We start from the raw sequence: 6,898 nt of genomic DNA, 5'->3' as shown, positions 1-6,898 counted from the left end.
AAACCCTCGTGTGTTTGCATTGGTGTCAGCTCCTTGGTGGTTTCTCGGATTCGTGATCTTGGGCACAACATTTGGGGGCTCGTCCGGGATCCGAGAGACCCCCAGGACCCTATCCGGAGGGTTTCACACATGGTTAAGGCCGTGATCTTCAGGGACAAACCCGATGGCCACCCTGACCAGGTGCCCAACATCCTGGCCTGGCAGGACATGACCGAAAATTCCCCTCCTTGGCTAAAACCCTTTTTACCCCCCAAAGTGCACAACTCGGCTGAAGGTAAGGAGAGACTCCGGGTCCACCGCCAGACTCTAATGGCAGGTCTCAAGCCGACCAATCTGGCCAAGGTCTATGATGTGAGACAGGGTAAGGATGAGAGTCCAGCAGCCTTCTTAGAGTCATAGAGGCTTTTAGGCAGTACACCCCTATGAACCCAGAAGCCCCGGAAACAAAGGCTGCAATTATCATGGCTTTTGTTAACCAGGCCGCTCCAGACATTAAAAAGAAATTGCAAAGAGTAGAGAGACTGGGAGAGAAGAGCTTGCAGGACTTAGTGATAGTGGCAGAACAAGTCTATAATAATAGAGAAAGTCCGGAAGAACAACAAACCAAACTAAGTGACTGGCAGACCTGAAACCTGGCCAAGATCCTGCTGGCCACAACCTGGGATGACCCACAGGAAAGACGGAGGCACCTCAAGAAGCTGGCTTCAGGGACAGGTAAGGAGGATGGCCCTGGTCCCCATCGGGAGCGCCCTAAGCTGAACAAAAACCAATGTGCTTATTGCAAAGAAGAGGGCCACTGGGTAAAAAGCTGCCCTAACAAAAGATCTAAGGCCCCTGCCAAGATCTTGAAAATGGAGGACCTGGCCGATTAGGCGATTAGGGGAGTCGGGGTTCGGCACCCCTCCCAGAGCCCAGGGTAACTCTTAAAGTGGAGGGGCAACCTGTTGAATTCCTAGTGGACACTGGGGCACAACATTCAGTTTTATGACAACCCCAAGGGAAATTGGCAAACAAAACTTCATGGGTGCAAGAGGCCATGGGCACCAAACAATACTCATGGACTACCCGAAGAACTGTGGATTTCGGCAGGGGCTGGGTATCCCACTCCTTCATGGTCATCCCTGAGTGTCCCTACCCGTTGTTAGGTCTGGATTTGCTCACCAAGATGGGGGCACAAATTTGCTTCCACCCCGAAGGGGCAAAAGTCCTAAACAAGAAGGGGCACCCGATTCAGGTGCTTGTCCTGAGTTTAGAAGACGAATATCATCTCCACCAAATGCCCTCAGCCTCAATGACTGACATTGACTGTTGGCTGCGGGAATTTTCCCAAGCGTGGGCAGAAACTGGGGGAATCGGGCTGGCCCAGCATCGACCAGCCATATACATAGAACTGAAGCCGGGGACAGACCCTGTCAGGGTCCGCCAATACCCCATGCCTCTAGTAGCACGAAAGGGAATCACACCCCACATACGGCGACTACTGGACTCGGGCATATTAAGGCCCTGCCAATCGGCCTGGAACACTCCCTTGCTGCTGGTTCAGAAACCTCACTCTATGATTACAGGCCAGTCCAGGACTTGAGGGAAGTCAACCGGTGAGTAGAGGATATGCACCCTACGGTCCCAAACCCATACACCCTCCTCGCCACCCTGCCTCCAGACAAAACTTGGTATACAGTGTTAGATTTAAAAGATGCCTTTTTCAGCCTGCCTTTAGCACCCAGGAGCCAAGACCTCTTCGCCTTTGAATGGACGGACCCTGAGAAAGGCATCAATGGCCAGCTCACCTGGACTCGACTACCACAAGGATTCAAAAATTCATCGACCATCTTCGAAGAGGCCTTACACGAAGACTTGGGTGAGTTCTGCTCCGAGCACCCTCATTTGACTTTATTACAATATGTAGATGATATCCTGTTGGTGGCAGAGGACCAGGACACGTGCCTGCAAGGCACCAGGGACTTGCTCCAGACCATAGCAGTCCTAGGATACCGGGCCTCAGCTAAAAGAGCCCAGATCTGCAGAGCAGAGGTGAGCTACCTTGGGTACAAACTAAAGGATGGACAAAGATGGTTGACAGATGCACGGAAGGAAACTGTCTTAAGAATCCCACAGCCGCAAACTGTCCACCAGGTACGTGAATTCCTGGGGTCAGCAGGGTTCTGTCGCTTATGGATTCCGGGTTTTGCTGAGATGGCCAGACCCCTCTATGAGGCCACCAGGCACCAGCAAAAGTTTGAATGGACAGAGGCCATGAACAGAGCCTTTAATGACCTTAAATGAGCCTTTACTGTCTGCCCCGGCTCTTGGGTTGCCCGATCTAGCCAAGCCCTTCTACCTGTATGTGGACGAGAAAGACGGGGTTGCAAAAGGGGTCCTTGTCCAGTACTTAGGTCCCTGGAAGAGACCCATAGCCTATCTCCCCAAAAAGCTGGACACGGTGGCTGCTGGATGGCCCCCATGCTTAAAAATTATTGCTGCGGTGGCCACTATGGTCAAGGATGCAGACAAACTGGCCATGGGTCAAGAACTGCACGTTACCACCCCACATGCTATTGAAGGGGTACTCAAACAGCCCCGAGACCGCTGGATCAGCAATGCCCGTCTGACCCATTATCAGAGCCTACTGCTGAACCCTACCAGAATTTTATTTAAGCCACCAACAACCCTGAATCTGGCAACGCTACTCCCTAACCCAGACTGGGACCCCCCCCCTGCATGCCTGTCAAGAAATTTTGGCACAGGTGCACGGAATCAGAGCTGATCTCCAGGACCAGCCACTGCCGAATGCGGACATCACCTGGTACACCGACGGCAGCAGTTTTGTCCGAAAAGGAGTCAGATGCGGGGGGGGGGGGGGGGGGGGGGGCAGCCGTAACCACGGAGACGGCAGCCGTCTGGGCGGGGCCACTGGCAGCCCAAACATCTGCTCAGGGCAGAACTGACCACACTGGCCAAGGAGCTGACCATGGGGGAAGGTAAACGCATAAACATCTACGCCGACAGCAGGTCTGCCCTCGCCACCGCTCACATCCACGGAGCCCTTTACAGGGAGGGAGGGAGGGCTCCTGACAGCAGAGGGAAGGACTGTTCAAAACCAAACGGAGATTCTTGAACTCCTGAGGGCCCTCTGGCTGCCCAAGGCCCTGGCCGTCATCCACTGTCCGGGGCACCAAAAGGCAGACACACCAGTAGCGGGGGAAACCGGCGAGCCCATTTAAAAGCAAAGGAGGCGGCCCTTTGGCGACCCAGGTCTTAGCAACCACGCTACCCGATCCGGGGGCACCGACCCTGCCGGACACCCCCGACTATACTGATGCTGATTTACACTGTATCAAATGCTTGCCTGTGACCCAGCGCTTGCGTGGCTGGTGGAGGGCCACAGACTCCAGCATCATCCTGATAGAGGAACTGGGACGGCGAGGCCTATCCCAAATGCATCGGAGTCCTCACATGGGGACAAGGAAGATGGAAGACCTCATACGACATGCAAAGATCACTATTAAAGACTCTCTAGCAAAGATCGAGCAGATTGTGGCAAGCTGCCACGCATGCCAGTTAACTAATGCCACCGCCCATGGATCTAACCCGGGCACCCGCTTCGGGGGGACCACCCAGGAGCCTACTGGGAAGTGGACTTCACTGAGGTAAAACCTGGAAAATACGGATACAGGTATTTACTAGTATTTGTAGATACTTTTTCAGGATGGACAGAGGCATTTCCCACCAAACATGAAACGGCACAGACCGTGACCAAGAAACTGCTGGAAGACATCTTACCGAGGTATGGTTTTCCTGTTAAAATTGGGTCAGACAAAGGCCCAGGATCCGTCTCTAAGGTAACATAGGGAGTGGCACTAGTACTTGGGGCAGATTGGAAATTACATTGTGCATATAGGCCCCAGAGCTCAGGACAGGTAGAGAGGATGAACAGAACATTAAAGGAGACCTTAACTAAATTAACCCTGGAGACTGCCGGGAATGGGTGACTCCTCCCCTTCGCCCTATATAGGGTGAGGAACTCCCCATATAAGATGGGATCATGTTCGGTCTTCCTCCACCTATTACCCCAATTTAAAACCTGAGGTGCTTGCTGAATTTGATGATCACCAACTTCTTTTCTCCCTCCAAATGTTACAACGAACCCATGAGCAGGTGTGGCCTAAGCTGAGGGCTCTCTATGAGACTGGGCCACCCCCAGAACCCCATCGACATGGGCCCGGTGACTGGGTGTACGTGTGGAGATACCAACACCGGACACTTCAACCTCGCTGGAAGGGACCTTACATCGTGATCCTGACCACTCCCATCGCTCTCAAGGTCGACAGGATTACTCCCTGGGTCCACTACACCCAAGTCCAGCCCGCTGACCCACTCGCCGTTCTCAAGGACTTTGTTCCAGAATGGAAAAGCCAACCAGACAAAGACAATCCCCTAAAGCTAAGACTGCGCAGTTTTCACTTATTTCCCACCTCCAAGACTCCCTAGTCTGAGGTTGTCTTTCAAAATAGAAGGAGATTAGAATTAGTCTTCTTACAGCAAAGGATGAGGGGGAAGGGTTATGTGCTGCCTTAAACGTAGGATGTTGCTTCTTCGTTGGAATGTAAATGGGAGCGAGAATAGCAACAAGGTTGGTTAGAATCCTGGTTTAATCATTCCCCCTGGCTCACTCTGAGAGCAGCCTGGACCCATGATTGGGTTCTTCCTTAGGTTCCTCTGAGAGGGGGAAATGTGGAGGCCGAGAAAATTAAGGCCATTCCACTTTAAGTTCAGCGTTAGCACAAGTACAGCCATCCCAGGCCCCTGTGAATAAGAGCTGAACTTTACCTTCAGTTAAAGGAAGAAAACAGCTTACAGCTTAATGTCCTAGAAAGCCCCATTTAGAATAAAAACAGAGCCCAAGCCAGTGGCAGGAAGCCCCTATTAGAATAAGAACAAAGCTCAATGCCCTTGAAGGCCCCATATCAAAATGTAAACAGAACTTGAGGAATTGCTCCACCCCTTCTGGAGGTCCCCTAGACCAGCCTACAAAAAACTAAGCTGAAACCCACCTCGGGGTCCAAGTCCCTGCTCTGCTGTGCCGGGTACACTTGGACCCAAGCTGGAGCTTGTAAATAAACCCTCGTGTGTTTGCAAAAAAAAAAAAAAAAAAAAAAAAGAACTACAAAAGACCCCAAATAACCAAAGCCATCTTGAAAAAGAAAAGTAGAACTGGAGGCATCACAATTTCCGACTTCAAGTTATACCACAATCTGTAGTGATCAAAACAGTACGGGGGCACCTGAGTGGCTTAGCAGTGGAGTGTCTGCCTTTGGCTCATGGCATGATTCCTGGGTCCTGGGATCAAGTCCTACAATAGGCTCCCCACGGGGAGCCTGCTTCTCCCTCTGCCTGTGTCCCTGTCTCTCTCTGTGTGTCTCTCATGAATAGATAAACAGTATGATACTGATACAAAAACAGACACATAGATCAAAATAACAGAATAGAAAGATAGGAAATAAACCCAGAATTATATGGTCAACTAATCTTGACAAAGAAGGAAAGAATATCCAACAGGAAAAAGACAATCTCTTCAACAAATGTTGTTTGGAATACCGGAGAACAACATACAAAAGTATGAAAGCTAGACAATTTTCTTACACCATACACAAAACTAAGTTCAAAATTCAATAAAAAACTAAATGTGAGACCTGAAACCATAATGATCCTAGAGGAGAACACAGACAGTAATTTCACTGATATCAGCTGTAGCAACTTCTTTCTAGATATGTCTCCAGAGGCAAGGGAAACAAAAGCAAAAATATATTATTATGACTTCATCAAAATAAAAAGCTTCCACACAATGAAGGAAATGATCAATAAAACTAAAAGGCAACCTATGCAATGAGAGAAGATATTTGCAAATGACATATTTGGTAAAGGGTTAGTATCTAAAACATAGAAAGAACTTGTAAAACTCAAAACCCCAAAAACAAAGAATTCAATTAAAAATGGTAAGATGTGAATAGACATTTTTTTCTATACAATTCATACAGATGGTCATAGACACATGAAAAGATGCTAAACATCACTGATCATCAGGGCATACAAATCGAAACTACAGTGAGATACCACTTCACATGAGTCAGATGGCTAAAATTAACAACACAAGAAACAACAGGTGTTGTTGAGGATGTGAAGGAAGGAGAACCCTCTTACACTGTTGGTGGGAATGCAAACTGGTGCAGCCACTGTGGAAAACAGTACGGAGATTCCTTGAAGAGTTAAAAATAGTTCTACTCTATGATCCTGTTATTGTACTATTAGATATTTACCCAAAAAATACAAAACACTAATTTGAAGGAATACATGCACCTCGATGTTTATAGCTGCATTATCAATAATAGCTAAATTATGGAAAGAGTCCAAATGTCCATTGACTGATGGATGGATAAAGAAGTGGTATATATGTATGTATGTATGTATATATATATATATATATACACACATACACACACACAACAGAATATTACTCAGCCATAAAAATGAATGACATCTTGCCATTTGAAATGACTTGGGTAGAGCTGGAGATTTTGATGCTAAGTGAAAAAAGTCAGTCAGAGAAAGAAAAAGACCATAAAATGTCACTCATGTGGAATTTAAGAACAATACAAATGATCATAGAAGAAAAAGGAGAGAGGCAAACCAAGAAACAGACTCTTAATTATAGAGAACTGATGGTTACCAGACGGTAGGTGGCTGGATGGATTAAATAGGTAATAGGGATTAAGGAGGGTAGTTGTTGCGATGAGCATCTGGTGTTGTATGTAAGTATTGAATCACTAAATTGTACACTTGAAACTAATATTACGCTGTATGTTAATAACTGAAATTTAAATAAGAACTTAAAACATTGTAT

At 47.9% G+C, this 6,898-nt stretch overlaps 1 pseudogene; it reads left to right on the top strand.

Annotated features, from left to right (window-relative positions):
- The first annotated feature begins 207 nt into the window (after nt 1-207).
- Nucleotides 208-4,764, top strand: LOC106558394 (annotated as a pseudogene).
- The last annotated feature ends 2,134 nt before the right edge of the window (nt 4,765-6,898 follow it).

The sequence above is a fragment of the Canis lupus genome, chromosome X (genome assembly GCF_011100685.1).
Source record: "Canis lupus familiaris isolate Mischka breed German Shepherd chromosome X, alternate assembly UU_Cfam_GSD_1.0, whole genome shotgun sequence".
In the NCBI taxonomy this organism is placed as follows: domain Eukaryota; kingdom Metazoa; phylum Chordata; class Mammalia; order Carnivora; family Canidae; genus Canis; species Canis lupus.
Note: the sequence above shows the minus strand (reverse complement) of the source record. Positions and strands in the feature narration are given on the sequence as shown.